This window comes from Ursus maritimus, unplaced genomic scaffold (assembly GCF_017311325.1).
Source record: "Ursus maritimus isolate PB19 unplaced genomic scaffold, ASM1731132v1 scaffold_29, whole genome shotgun sequence".
In the NCBI taxonomy this organism is placed as follows: Eukaryota; Metazoa; Chordata; class Mammalia; order Carnivora; family Ursidae; genus Ursus; species Ursus maritimus.
Genome location: NW_024425452.1, coordinates 5,524,213 through 5,540,185, shown reverse-complemented (window position 1 = coordinate 5,540,185; position 15,973 = coordinate 5,524,213). Strand labels below are relative to the sequence as shown.

Genomic DNA, 15,973 nt, shown 5'->3' with positions numbered 1-15,973 from the left:
TTGTTTCCCTCTGCAAATACACAGTATACATATTGTTCTAGACCCTATTTAAGAACTTTTCTTCACTTAGCCAAACATTGAGGGCAGCTTTCCAGATTACTAAGTATTCTTCTACAATAACATTGTGGTTGCCTTCAATTTGTCAATTCTGGGTGTCTGTCAAAATGTTCTTAATTGAATATTTAGATAGTTTCCAGTTTTCTGCCATCATCAACTATGCTGTGATAAATGTGCTTATTCCTGAGTTTTGTTGCACCTAAAGAATGAGCCTATTTACTCGCAGGATATTTTTCCTAGTATTAGACCTTCTATATAAAAGAGAATTCAAAATTTGAAAGATCTGTGCACATAGTAATTGTGTGAATCAAATATGTTATATAAATAAAGATGTGGCATTGATAATCACCCAAAAACACTTGTTCATTATTGGTACGTCGGGACAGAAGAGTTGACTTGAAATGGAAACTTTTTAATATCATAGGGCATTCAATTTATTTACATATAAAGGAATGAAAACATGATTTTTTTCTTACATTTTTGGAAATAATTATAGACTCCTAAGAAGTTGCAAAAATAGTACTGAGCGATCCCAGGTACCCTTTCTCCAGCTTTCCCCGAAGGTAACATTGTACTTAACTAGGGTGCATTTATCAAAACCAGGAAACTGACGTTGGGATTATACTATTAGCTAGATTACAGCGTTTACTCAGCTCTCACCAATTTTACATATATTCACTGTGTGTGTGTGTGTGTGTGTGTGTGTGTGTGTGTGTGTGTGTGTAGCTCTATGAAATGTTCTCACCTGGAGAGATTTGTGTACCCACCACAATCTCTGTGGGATGATCCCTTCTGGCCTCCCCTGACCCCCAACCCCTGGCAACCACTGATCTGTCTCCCATCTCTATAATTTTGTCAGTTTTAGAACGTTACATAAATGAAGTCATACTAGGGCATTTGTGGTTAAATGCAGTAACTTCAACAAGCCTAGACAATGTACCGTAGGTTACTGTGTACTGTGTGGCCATCAGGGTTACTGTAACTGAGATCAGAAGGGAGAGATATCTCTTGGAAATCATTAAAACGAACCCAAATCCCTAAAAGATGGAAATGTATCCTAGTCACTTTAGGATCTCTAGCATCGGGGATGAGATTCATTACTTGTAACAGCCTGTATGGAGCCATGACTGACCAATCAGAATCGACCCCCGCTGTAAATGACCAGCTCAGCCTTGCCAGTGGGCACTGCTGCATCTGGGTCCTGCCTGGCACCCAGCACAGTACCAGGCGGATGGTAGGTGTGTCTTACCTCGGGCTGCTAGGACAAAATACCCCAGACTGGATGGCTTCAACAACAAGCAAGTATTTCTGGAAGTTCTGCAGGCGGGGCCGTCCAAGGTCAAGGTGCTGGCCGATCCAGTGTCTGGTGAGGGCCCCCTTCTTGGTTTGCAGATGGTCATACTCTTACTGTGACCTCACATGGCAGAAGGCAGAGAGATGGAGCAAATTATCGTGTCTCTCCTTGAAAGGACAGTAGTCCCATTCATGAGGGCTTCGCCCTCTTGACCTCTTGACTTCCCAAAGACCCCCATCTCCTAATACCATCCCCTTGGGGGTATGGTTTCAAAATATGAATTTGGGGGGAATACATGCATTGACTCCATACCAAGGTGCCAAGTATATGTCTTTTGAATGAATGAGGCATTCTGGACTCTCCTTTATGGTTCCTCAGCCTGCATCTCTGAGTCCGTAGCCCTCTTGCGTGGGGTCCTCAGAGCTAAGCAAGAGTGCGCTGGGCCTACTTTACAGTTCTGAGCACCATCTTACCAAACCCTGCGGCAGTAACCCTCGGAGTTACGCACTGGAATAAAGAAACCCAATCTGCGCTTGGTTCTATTGCTCCCGCAGACCTTCAATTTAATCTTCTCTTATTAATAAAAGGGATTCCAAAACTATGGCCCAGATGCAGACAAGAAAAACAGGGAGAGAATGTGGAATTCAATCAGGGAACAAAGACATTCCATGAATCTAACTGAGGGGGAAAAGACACTGGCTGCAACTTGGTTAAAGGTGCAGAATTTCTTCTACCTAAACTAGGTGATAAAACATTGAAATAAGCTTATGATAAAAGAACGGTCTAAGGTGTAACTAGAAATATATTCTAGGAAATGTATGAAACGAAGTGCAGCTGGAAGAACTCGGCCTAGGGCCCCCCGCTGACATAGCACACAGATCGAAACAGAAAGGAACCGGCTTGTTCAACTGGAATGTGGTCAGAATCAGCTTTGAAATCCAGCGCTCAGATCCCACGTCTTGGTACTAAATTTGACAGATCAGTAAGTGTGTCACAGTCCTGAATCTTTGACCGAGGGAACATAGCACCCCCGCTAGGGTACATGTTTCTTCTTAAATTGGCAAGAGGACTTTACAACCCACAGAAGATGCTAAAGGAAGCAGAGATGTGATGAAATGAGCCAGCCTCCGTAGCCTGAATGCTTCCGTGCTACGTTTAGGAACGCATCTTGTCATCAGTTCTATTTGTAGTTATGTGTTATTAAAGGTGTTTGAAACAGTCCGGCATGGGAGTACTGAAGAATTAGCCTTGAGATTTTGATCTGAAACGTGTAATTAATATTGGATGTATTCTTTTATTTTGAGAGGAGTTAAAGAATTGGATTCCATTTTTTTTTTTTTCCATTTTTAAGAGATTATCCTTTAGGGGCGCCTGCGTGGCACAGCGGTTAAGCGTCTGCCTTCGGCTCAGGGCATGATCCTGGCGTTCTGGGATCGAGCCCCACATCAGGCTCCTCCGCTGGGAGCCTACTTCTTCCTCTCCCACTCCCCCTGCTTGTGTTCCCTCTCTCGCTGGCTGTCTCTATCTCTGTCAAATAAATAAATAAAAATCTTGAAAAAAAAAAAAGAGATTATCCTTTAACACAGCTAATGCTTCCGTCTTACAACGTTTTCTCCATCCGGTTTTTGGGATTCCACCTTACCTGAGTCCTGTGCTGCTGCTTTGCTGATTTTTCTTCCTTTCTTCAACCTCAGACAGAAGTGCTCCAGACTCAGCCTTGGGTCTACCTTTCCTCTCTCCCTAGCCCAGTCCCTTCTCACCGTTTAAACACCGTGGACGCACTAATGGCCCTGCAGTCCATGGATCTGCCCCGGCTCTCTGCTCTGAGACCCCAGCTTGGATCTTCACCTGCTCCTTGGCAACCCTACTTACCTCAAGGCCTCTCAAACTTTACAAGTCTAAACCCAAGTTCATGACCCATCCCACCACCACCCCATCACCACCCCTAGCAACTTATTTCTCTCCAGTGTTCCGCATCTCAGGAAATAGCGACTCTTCCTTCTAGTTGTTCAGGCCAAAATTCTTGCAGTCGTCCATGACTCTTCCCTTTTTCTTGCAAAGCATGAACAGTCTATCAGGGAATTCATTTACTGCTGTTTTTTTTTTTTTTTTTTTAAGATTTATTTATTCACTTGGGAGAGAGAGAGAGTGAGCAAGCATGCAGGGGGAGTAGGAGGGGTAGAGGGAGAGAGAGAATCTTTTTTTTTAATGGTCTGATTTATATTTTTTCATTTTTTATTATGTTCCATTAGCCAGCATATAGTACATCACTAGTTTTCGATGTAGTGTTCAACGATTCATTAGTTGCATATAATGCCCAGTGCTCATCACATCACGGGCCCTCCTTAATGCCCATCACCAAGTTACCCCATCCCCCCACGCCTCTCCCTTCTATAACCCTCAGTTTGGTTCCCAGAGTCCAAGTCTCTCATGGTTTGTCTCCCTCTGATTTCTTCCCAGTCAGTTTCCTTCCCCTACCCCTGTGGCCCTCCGAGCTATTCCTTATGTTCCACATATGAGTGAAACCATATGATAATTGTCTTTCTCTGCTTGACTTACTTCACTTAGCATAACCCCCCCCCGTTCCATCCATGTCAGTGCAAATGGTGGATATTCATCCTTTCTGATGGCTGAGTAATATTCCATTATATATATGAACCACATCTTCTTTATCCATTTGTCTGTTGAAGGGCATCTCAGCTCCTTCCACAGTTTGGCTATCATGGACATTGCTGCTATGAACATTGGAGTGCAGGTGCCCCTTCTTTTCACTACATCTGTATCTTTGCGGTAAATACCTAGTAGTGCAATTGCTGGGTCATAGGTAGCTCTATCTTTAATGTCTTGAGGAACCTCTGTACTGTTTTCCAGAGTGGCTGTACCAGCTTGCATTCCCACCAACATTATAAGAGGGTTCCTTTCTCCACATCCTTTCCAACACTTGTTGTTTCCAGTCTTGTTAATTTTTGCCATTCTAACTGGTGTAAGGTGGTATTTCGCTGTGGTTTTGATTTGTATTTCCCTGATAGCTAGTGATGTTGAACATTTTTTCTTGTGTCTCTTAGCCATTTGTATGTTTTCTTTGGAGAAGTGTCCATGTCTTCTGCCCATTTATTGACTGAATTATTTGTTTTTTGGGTGATGAGTTTGAGAAGTTCTTTATAGATCTTGAATACTAGTCCTTTATTCGTAATGTCATTTGCCAATATTTTCTCACATTCTGTGGGTCTCCTTTTAGTTTTGTTGACTGTTTCCTTTGCTGTGAAAAAGCTTTTTATCTTGATGAAGTCCCAAAAGTTCATTTTTTGCTTTTGTTTCCCTTGCCTCTAGAGACATGTCTTGAAAAAGGTCGCTGTGGCCAGTGTGGAAGAGGTTCCTGCCTATATTCCCCTCTAGGATTTTTATGGATTCCTGTCTCACATTTAGGTCTTTCATCCATTTTGAGTTTATCTTTGTGTATGGTGTAAGAGAATGGTCCAGTTTCATTCTTCTGCATGTGGCTGTCCAATTTTCCCAGCACCATTTAAGGGCAGAAATGAAATCTAATCAGGCAGAACTTAAAAATGCTATGAATGAGATGCGGTCTATACTGGATGCTCTAACAGCCAGGGTAAATGAGGCAAAAGAACGAATTCATGATCTAGAAGATGAGCTGATAGAAAGGAAGGAAGCCGAGGAGGATAGGGATAGGCGGCTTGAAGCCTATGAAAACAGACTTAGAGAGATCAATGACGCCAAGAAACATTCCAATGTCAGAATTATTGGGATTCCTGAGGGGGTGGAGAGAGAGAGAGGACTAGAAGGTATATTTGAGCAAATCATAGTGGAGAACTTCCCTATTCTGGGGAAGGAAGCAAGCATTCGTGTCCAAGAGGCAGAGAGAGAATCTTAAGCAACCTTTGTGCTGAGCATGGAGCCCAAAGCGGGGCTCGATCCCACAACCCTGAGATCATGACCTAAGCCAAAATCAAGAGTCGGACGCTTAGCCAACTGAGCCACCCAGGTGCCCCCATTTACTGCTCCACCATCACTGCTTTTATCCATTGGACTATGTTCAAGAATTATACCACACTACGTTTTTTCTTCTAGTGTGCCCAGCCACATTTTGAACTAATAAGTCATAAATGTGGAACTGGCATAGGCACTAATGAAAAGTCATGCAGGACTTATTCAGCACATTTTAATTTACGCAAATGCCAAATCACAGAAACTCCACTGACGTCTCTCAGTTAAGACCTGTGTATGAAGACCTTATTTCGGCACCTTTTTGTCTAGATTTACGGCTGCTGATGAATCGAGTTCTTGAATTCTAGGGTGCTCAGCACCTGTCAAGGACTTAAATCTGATCACTGTTAATAACAACACAGTATCAGTTCCTTACCAAACAATAGAAGCATTAGCTATTGTTAGAACAACGTATCCTTTTGAATAGACACTACAGGGCATTGTCACAAAGCATGAGCCAGGGAAGGTTGACTGGTGGCTCAGCTTTCAAACGTAAGTCATCTTGCACGTTACTTAGCTTTCAGACTTGAGCTCACAGGCCTAAGAACCTACGTGTCCTCAGCGTTCAGACATGTTCCATCGCCTGCCACAGAAACGGAGCAAGAGTTGTTGATTTACTCTGGAAGCCTGCTACCGGTGTTGGCTGCACTGGGGGTGGCCGAAGGCAGGGCGGGGAAGAGGTGAGCGGAAGCCATACCGCTGGTAGACTGGGGAGAAAACAGGCAGGTGGAAGAGAGAACATAGGAGGCTCCACCAACCGCTATAAACTTGACAAATAAAGACGAACTAAAATAAAGCAGAAAAAGAAAAAAAGAAAGAATACAGAAGAGGCTCTAGGAGGCAAGAAAAAAAGTAGTAAGGGGTCAGGCATTCTCTGGAGAAGCCAGTAAGTTCCAGAGAAGGTAGACAACAGAAGGCAGAAGCAGGAGCTTAGGGAAATGAATAATGTGGAGGAGGAAAAGAAAACCATCCTTTTAGGAACCAGCCATGATGCTTGTCTACTTCCCGGGCAATAGGGGGCAGAGTTTCAAGTACATGCTAAAGAAGGCAATCTATTTCTTTTTTTATTTTATTTTATTTTATTTTATTTTATTTTATTTTATTTATTTTTTTAAGAGAGACAGAGTGTGCACACACAAATAGGGGTGAGCAGTGGAAGAAGAGGGCAGAAGGAGAGGGAGAGAAAGAATACTAAGCAGGCTCCACGCCCAGCATGGAGCCAGCCCTGGGGCTCGATCTCATGACCCTGAGCTCATAACCTGAGCTGAAACCAAGAGTCACATGCTCACCCAACTGAGCCACCAGATGCCACAAGGCAATCTATTGCTTCATGGGAAATTCAGGTATTTTAAAAATGCTGTGTACTGATCCTGTTATCCATGAGAAATGCCCCTCACCTCACCATTTCCCTTGGGACAGAAGATCTGACAAAAAGGGGCAGTCGCTGTGTTTTTATTGAACGATTTCTACATGTCACTTGCTGCCTTGAGTGCTCTGTTTGCGTTATCTCAATGAATTCTCTCTTTTTTTTTTTATTTTATGTATTTACTTGAGAGAGAGAGACTGAGTAAGAAAGTACGAGTGGGGAGATGAAGAAGCAGACTCCCCACAGAGCAGGGAGCCCGACGCGGGCCTGGATCCCAGGATCTTAGATCATGGCCAGAGCCAAGGGCAGATCCTTCACCAACTGAGCCACCAGGTGCCCCTCCGTGAATTCTTATAGCACCTCAAGTCAGTTATGTTATCATCCCCATTGTCACAGGAGTCGAAACTGAAAGTTAAATAGCTTTCCTGTAGCTAGTTTGAGCTGTGGCTTTAAATTCACAGACATCAGCTCCCAAACCCCACACTTAAACAAATGTACTAAATTTTGGTAGTGCATAATCATTGGAAAACTCTTAGGAAGAATTTCAAGGTCATCCAGTGCTGTTTTCAAATTCCAGGCTCTGGACTCTTTCAGGCCGACGATGAGATTTTTGATAGTCTGTTGCAAAATTAGAAAAGTAAGGCCAATGTTATGAAATTTTAATATAACCAAATTTACTTAGAGAACTTTTTATTCTGATACCGTGTCATTCTTTTTTTGTAAGTCCCTAAAAAATGACCTTTCTTTAATGAGAAGATGTTAATAATAGTCAGGTTTCTATTAATGTGCTCAGCAATATAAAAACTTGGTCATCCTGTGTTACCGCCTGCCATGTTTTCAGTTGTGCTGGTCTAGGGAACCCAAAGCTCTTGGGACCACTGATCCATTTTGAACGCATCCTTAGCAATTCCCCACAACAGTCCAGAAAGATGGCCACACAGGTGTTGTTTTTCACATTTCCACTGATAGAATTCACTACTTTTTGACAAAGTTCATGCTCTATTGGGAGAAATTTCTCCCTCTTATTGAATTACAGTCTATCTTAATCTCAATAATGGTACAACAAAGAATAAGCATATCCTCCTACATCTGGAGGCCAGTGTGTGAGGTGCACGTCACATACGCTTTCATCCTTCCAGAAATTCTTCTCTGTTTACTTGTGTATGGACTGTCTTTCCTGTTATGCATTCCGTGTCAGCTTCATGAAGGCAGAGACCCTTGGCCCAGCGTCTAGGACAGTGCCTGGCACAGAAGCGGTGAGCAGTCAATATTGGTCAAATGAGTGCTTTGTAAATGCAGACATTCCGTGAGTCCCTGCTGAGTTTAATAATGAAGCGAATTCATCGTCTACTTGATGACACTTCACATTTTAAAGAGTTGAAGTCAGCTCTCATGCCCCCAAGAAGTCTTCTTTCTTTTTCCAGACTAAGAGTGGTCAATCCCCTGAGTTGCTTCCCCTGTGGTAGAGTTTTCAGACTCTCACTGGTGTTCTGTCTTTGCACCTTCCAGAGTATCAGTGCAGCTCCTCTTAGAAGCGTTGTCCAAACACCGAAGACGACAGGGCACCATGAAGCTTGGCCATGGCCAGCTCCCAAGGGGTCTGTTTCCTCTCTGACCTTCATAACATGGCTGAAGTCTACATTTTTTAGGTCACATCATATGGTTATCTATTAAGCTTGTCCTTGAGACATCTCCTAAATTCTTGTTGCATTTATTTCTATGAGGTAAAATGCCCACCATTTGGCAAAGCTTAACATGTATCCCCTTTCTACTGCATCTGGATTTTTGACCTGTAGTGTAGCCTGTTGAAAGCTTTTTAAATCTTGATTTTTCATTCATTCCTTCACTCAACCAATGATTCCTGAGCCTCTACAATGCATCAGGACCCATCTTCAGAGGCCACCTCCTCTCTGCCTTTGTGTCACTGGCAAGCACAATAAACACACTCCGTATTGCCATCTCCCTGACCCGCTACAGTCCTCTGAGTTGACATCTTCCAATAATCAATACTCTTGTGATTGGTAGTGTAATGAGCTGTCATCTAGCCCCTGCTATGCTTAGGACAGAATGAGAGCCTTGGCCCTGGTTTTGTTAGCTCTTGCTCTCAAGATTTGAAATGTGGCCCTGGGAACAGAGCAGATTGCCCTCTGAAGAAGGAAAGAGATGGCAATGTACTCTGCTACTCATGTCAGCCTCGTATGCAAAGCCCCCCCCCCCCCCCCAAGCACGCACAGCTTCCAACAGAGCCAGGTACCACAACTCTTCCCGGACACTGTGGGCTGAGGACATCAGTTCTCTTACACCTGCCCTGCCCTTCCTGCAATTTAGCAGCCGCATCTGTGGGGAATCCTTACGTGCCAGGTACTTTGCTTTTTGTGACCTGAATCATTCCCTGCAACAGCCCTGTGAAGTGCAGGCACTGTTATGAGCCCCGTGTCACAAACAAGGAAACTGAGGCACAGGGCGGTTGTGAAACTGGCCCAAGACTGAGAGTTGGAGACATGGAGCTGGTGTATGTGCCGGGCTGCCCCAGCTCACAGAACTCACCCCTCCCCTCTGACACGGGAGCTGTGGTTTCAGGGCCTGGCTGGCCTTTGCCTCAACTGCCTTTGCTCAGGGTTGTCCCCAAAGACTCTCATTTCCCCCACCATTTATATGGCTGCCATGACATCCAAGTACCCTGCTGTCCTCTGCACATGCATTTTCTCACTCAACGGCGTACAAGGGAGATGTTACTACTGTTTTATGGGTCAGGACACAGAAAGAAAGTCGTTTCTCAAGATCAGTATGCTTCCAAAAAGGAGTCTTACTGCTCTCGGGCCCGATTTGCTCTGTTTCCATCTACCTACTTCTTAGGCCTCTAGACGAAGTCATTCCCAGCCCTCTGCTCATGCCAGTCGTTCCCTGAAGGCTAGTCTTCTTAACAGAAACGAGGTTAACGTGACCCAACTGGACTTCTGCCAAGCAGTGGAAGTTTACAGCAATCACAGTTTTTTGTTTGTTTTTGTTTGATTTTAATAATAACAGGTCAATAACAAAACATAAATGCATTATGTAAAAAGTTTCCAAAGAAGATAGGGAAGTTCCAAATATCGCATTCCATGGAGAACCTATCTACAGTTGTGTTTTATGCAGAGCAAGGTTGGATCCAAACGAAAAAAAGTTGGATTTTCTATTAGAAAGCCTTGGCCCTAGGATTTGAATCAGTGTCCTAGAAGGACCACAAGTGCAGTGGGAACATTGTCCTGCTCATACAGTATGTTTGTCTGTGATTTATACAATAGTCACAGTTTGGAACAAAGGTGTCAGGAGGGACTTGGAACAATTTCACAGCCTTACAGTCGGGGCATAGAATTTGTGTTTTCTCTGTGCCCTGAGTTCTCTTCAAGGTGCTTCCACTTCAATGAGATCATTCTTGACAGCAGCTGCCTTGAAAACCCCCTCCCTCTGGTTTTCCTGTGATTGTATTTTCAACGGTTCTGCTTGTAACCTCAAGCAAACACTTCACACTGAAATACCCAAACCAGAATTAGTTCCAAGAGAGGGGTCTGCTCAATTTTCCGTTTTGCTTGGTCTCGAATAATGAGGGCATTTCTCTTTATTTTTGTCATTTCATGAGGTAAAGGATCATTGAGGTGGATGTTTGACAAAAGCACTTTTTTATTATGGGATAGGGGAATTTGGCCATCATTCCTTTAGCTTCCACCCCAGATCGTCTGACCTGCTAGTGACAGAGGCTCTTTGGCAATCTCAATACCCACTTGAAACATCGCTCCATCAGAACGTGGCAGCCAAATCGAAGGCATGACTTTTAGGCTCAGTGGAGACAGCAGTGGAGGACATTGGTGAGACCTGAGCAACCTCAAGAAGGCTATAAAGCCACTACCTCATTTTCTTTGCATTCACAAGCCACATAGAATAAGCAGCTCCGGATCAGCTCTACGAGAGCGCAGCAAACACTCCCTGTGCACCTGCAGAGTCCTAAGCCCCGAACGCGGTCCTGCAAGGAGAGAGATGCATAGCACAGGATGGAGCCACGGAGGAGCTGAGGATGGACTCGTGGAGGGTCGGGTGTGCAAGCAGACAATGTCACTATCATCAGCGCCATGGGAGCATCACGGGGCGGGGTCGGGGGGGACCTGAGGTTCTGGGGACCCTTCCCAAGGGAAGTCATTGCTAAGCTGAGTCTGAAAGAATAAACGGAAAGAGAAGAAGGACATTCCAGTAAGAGGGAACAGCAGGAGGAAAACCGAGGGAGCCTGGAACAGCAGGCGGAGTGCAAATAGCTACAAAAATGTTGCACGCAACAGCGTGCAGAAAGGAGCCAGGAGTGGGGCGCCTGGGTGGCTCAGTCGTTAAGCGTCTGCCTCTGGCTCAGGGCGTGATCCCAGCGTTCTGGGATCCTCTGCTGGGAGTCTGCTTCTTCCTCTCCCACTCCCCCTGCTTGTGTTCCCTCTCTCGCTGGCTGCCTCTCTCTGTGTCAAATAAATAAATAAAATCTTAAAAAAAAAAAAAAAAAGAAAGGAAGGAGCCAGGATAGATGGGAGATGAAGCTGGGCCGGCAGTTTGCAATCCAGCTTGCCTTCCTCCTGCAGAGTCCGGACTGCATCCTGTCATCGCAGGGAACCTGTGCCATTTTTTGTTCTTTTAAGTCATTAGTATTGGCCTGATCTGCGTCTTCTGGCTCTTTGTGTTGTTGGTTTTATTTTATTTTTTTCCACTTTCCTCCAAAGTTGCTCACAAAATTTTCTGCTTCTAGAATTTTGACTGCTTTGCATGTCTTCATATGTTTTGCATTTCTCCTTCGTCCTACCAATCATGTTCTGCTCTCCAGCCTGAATGTTATTTATGGTAATAGAAAAGGTGCAAACTTGGAATACGGCAGTGGTGCCTCTTCTATTGAAAGCAGTTCCTTGGCATGTTGTAGGAAGCTGTGGCTTCTCTGATGGACTGCCCAGTTCCCCTTCTTGTGGATTTGTACCCCTCTTCTGTATTTTCCTTGGGTGGGAATCATCCTCCCATGTTTGAGTATACCTCAAAAGTTTTTGGAGCAAAGTGGTTGGTAGGAAAAATTTGAGCCTTAAAGTCAGAGAAACCTAGAGATTCTTTTGGTGGTTTTTAATGATGTTTTATTATGGACAATTTCAAACACGTATGATGAGCACCATTATCCAGCTTCTGCCATTCCCAGCACTCTGACTTTCTTCTTGGATCCATGACTCCACTCATTCCTCATGCTTCACGGGATTCGTGGTTTTCAGGGTTTTATTTGCAATATAAAAAATATTTATTTAAATATTTCATTTATTTCGGTGTAAAATTTATTTACAAATTTGTGCATACGTCGTAATGCGAAATCTTAACTGTACAATTTGGACAAGTGCATATACATCTGTGTGCCCCTCCCCCTTTCACCATAGAGACCCCTTCTCCAGAAAGCCCCCTTGTATCACTTCACAGCTCATCTCCCCATCACCGAGAGACAAGCACTGTTTGACTTATTTCACCCTTGCTAAGTTGTGCCCATTCTAGAAATTGATATAAACAGAGTCACGTAGTATATATTATTTTTGTGCAAGGCCTCATTTGTTCAGTGTCACATGACAGACTTGTCTTTGAATTTCGCTTTTTTTGTATCTGTGTATCATCGGATGAGTTATGTAGCCTCTTTGAGATTCGGTTCCCCTCTCTAGAAAATAGAATAATGGCAATAAAAATTAACAAAAATTAAATGGACTTTAGGATAATAGAAATGTCCCCTCTAAGGCTAACTAATTCTGACCATGTTGCACCGAGATGTGGGAAGGTGGTCACCCTCAGGGTTTACTTCTTACCTGCAAAGATAATCCGTATTTGCTGGTTTTCCACTGATAACTACTTGTCTCCAAAGGTGATACCTGGGTAGGCATAATAGATGGATAAGCGTCCAGGCAGGAAAACAGACCTCATGCCAGATGGTTCAATAGAAGGAGTTTAATACTGGGAACTAGTTGAAAGGTGTTCGAAGCGCTGAGGAACAAACTGGAAGCTACAAGGCAAACTGGAAATTAACAAAGCAGGAATCCAGCAGCCCTGCCAGAGCTGACGGGCCAGGGGGAAGGTGTGGTGTCCCCAGGGCCCACAATAGGGCCACCGGCAGGATCTGGAACCTCATAGGAGGCTGCTGGGGATATGGAAAAATGCAACCACTGCTAGGGATGCCTCCTAAAGCCAAGGTGGGGGAGTGTGTGGAGGTAGACCCTCCCTCTTCCTCCTGCACCCAGTCTCCTGCTAAGGTATCCAGTGTCTAGGGAGCCTAGGAAGGAGGCAGGAGCCAGTGATCCACACTGACTCCACAGCAGACTAGGGAAGTGAGGGATCAACAAGAAAATGACCAGCATACACAGGCACAAGCAAAGAAAAAACAAAGAGGGAGAGAGAGAGAACAAAACAAAACATATGAGATAGTTAAGAAAATTGTACTCAGTAATAATTAACGTTTGAGATCATTCTTACCGATAGAATGTTCTGTGATGATGGAAACGTTCTGTAGCTGCACTGCCCCATAAGGTTGCCGCTAGCCACACGTGGCTACTGAGCTCTTAAGAAGTGGCTAGTGCAGGGGGCACCTGGGTGGCGCAGTCGTTAAGCATCTGCCTTCGGCTCAGGGCGTGGTCCCGGTGTTCTGGGATCGAGCCCCACATCAGGCTCCTCCGCTGGAAGCCTGCTTCTTCCTCTCCCACTCCCCCTGCTTGTGTTCCCTCTCTCACTGGCTGTCTCTCTGTCACATAAATAAATAAAATCTTTAAAAAAAAAAGTGGCTAGTGCAACAGGGGAACTGAATTTTTCCATTTTATTTCACTCTACTTAATTTAAATTTGAATAAATGGCTAGTGGCCACCATATTGAACAACACAGCTTACAGACCATCCGTTCATTAATTCATATGTATATTCAGTAAGCGTGTGTTGAGTAGTGGGATCCAGACACCATATTGGGAGTGAAGAACACCCAGCAGACTAGAACTGTGCCTCTGACCTTGAGGGACTCAGACTTTCCTTGTCTAACAAGGAAGCTTTAAGAAGTGGTATGGAAGAGTTATTTCCTGTTGAAGGTGTAAGGGCTGGGGAAGAGGAAGCGGCAAAGTGGCTCCCTCTCAGCCTTTTTCTAGGCTGTGTCTGACTCCTGGGTAACCCTCCCCGCCACTCCTCTTGTCTTCAGTCTCCCCTTCCGAACTCTCCTCTCTTCGAGGTTTACTTCCAGTGCCTCCTCCTCCACAAAGCCTTCCCTGGTTGCTTCTCCAGGTGTTTAAAATAATCTCCTCTGGTGTTTTGTCTCCACTCTTACCACTTCCGTTACTTTCTACTTTGCGTTCAAGTTCTTGATCTAGCTTTGTTTCTCTCTCTGACCAGACAATTAGCTCCTTGATGAGAAGATTTTAGATTGGTTCTGTCCTTTGCCCCACATAGCATTTAGCACCAAATATGGCATATCGGAGATGATTTGTACTGTTCGAAGACTGGTTAGGGACCAAGCCTTCCCTTTCTGCCCCTGTAGCTGTTGAAGGGTGAACCAATTGCCCCGCAAACCCAAGCCTGCCACCTAGAGGCCGTAGGAAGTAACTTCATGCTGAGCCTGTCGAGGGAGGTTTGTTTTTCTTAGGCTGTTTTTGTCTTTTTTTTTTTTTTTCCTGACATATTTCCAGGAGTCAATTGTAATGAAAAATCTGTTTTTCATTTCCGTTTCCATATACAGACTATTCTGTCCATCTACAATTAGAATTTATTTTGACATAATAGTCTAGACTACTTTCTACTTGGTCTTATTTTGCTTAAGAAACACGGGAATCTTAGGAAAACACAAGATGACTACGGCAGCATTTAAATGAAATCATGCAGCAGAGCACTTTTATTAATAGAACCAGCCGAGATAGGCAGTGTGATGTCTCTAAACTCACCTGGAGTTCGTTTTGCTGGGTCACCATCATTTGCACGTGTGCCGCTGGACTGGCTGGAGTTCAAGAGAGTACAGATGCACCTGTTTTCATTCTTCTGGGAATTGTGATCTTTGGGTCAAGGGGGAAAGGTCTCTATCTCACCATGGCTTCTGGAGGACTCCAGGGCTTCGTTGAAGGTGGTTTCCATGACGGAAGCTGGAGAGTAGCTGGAAAATAGACATCGCGTTTCAACCGGGAGCTCTTGGCTATGTGAGGTATTGTTGTAGGTAGTGGTCTAGATTTTTACCGAAGAATAGAATGTAAAACTCCCAGTCACATTGTGAGAATAGAGCTACTAGTATTCCCAATTTACAGATGTGCAAATCATAGCCTGGAGAAGTTAAATGAATTAAGCGAGGTGTAAATTAACTATTGGGAGGCAGTCTAATGCCCAACAGGCCCTATCCTTAACCACCTCACTGTATTGCCTCCCACATGAGCATGTAAAAACTAGAAAGTATGTGTTCGAGAATATCAGCCAATGCCTCAGAAGGCCATTAACTTTGTAGGGTAGTTGTTGAAGCCAAGAAAGCCCTTGAAGACATTGCCTTGCCAGCTAAGAGACATAGTGCCAAAGAGTGTGGATTGGACAGCTGGCTGCTGTTACCTCTGATGCAAGGTGAGCAGGTAGGAACAGGATGCAGTGCCCTTGGCTGAAGTTGCGTCATTGGACTGTGGCCACAGAAAAGAGGAGAATTCCTGTATGGACTGAGCTTTGCTCTCTGAAACTTTTTGTTCCATGGTATCAATAGCTACGGGAAAGGCATGGCAAATAAAAATGTTTGCCTGTAAAGTGGAGCCCTAATTTACAGTAAGATTACTACAGAAAGGCTCAATACCCTGAAACCCAATTCAGTTTCTATTTCTGTTTCCCACCTGGGTTTATGGAATGGGAGACAGCTCATCTCATGTTCATTCTCACTGGATTCCTGTATTTTTTTTTCTTTCTTTCTTTCATTTTTTTCTTTAGAGAAGGTGAGGGAAAGGGGGAATGGGGAAGGGGAGAGAGAGAATCTCAAGCAGGCTCCACGCCCAACATGGAGCCTGACGCAGGATTCGATCTTACAACTCTGAGATCACGACCTGAGCCAAAACCAAGAGTTGGACGCTTAACTGACTGAGCCACCCAGGCGCCCCAGATTCCTGTGTTTTCACCCCTGCCCTCAGTTTGTAGAGTTTAATTTCCAGGAACTGGGAAACAAACAAACAAAAGCAACAGCTAAGACACCTGAACTAGAAAAGCAGTGCTAAGGGCTGGGAGGTGAGGCCCAGAGAG

General features: G+C 44.4%; 1 protein-coding gene across 1 annotated transcript in view; it reads left to right on the top strand.

The window, feature by feature from the left end:
• The window catches only part of RCAN2 (regulator of calcineurin 2), a 264,715-nt gene that overhangs the window by 95,777 nt on the left and 152,965 nt on the right, over positions 1-15,973 (top strand). The gene's annotated exons all lie outside the window — the stretch shown is intronic.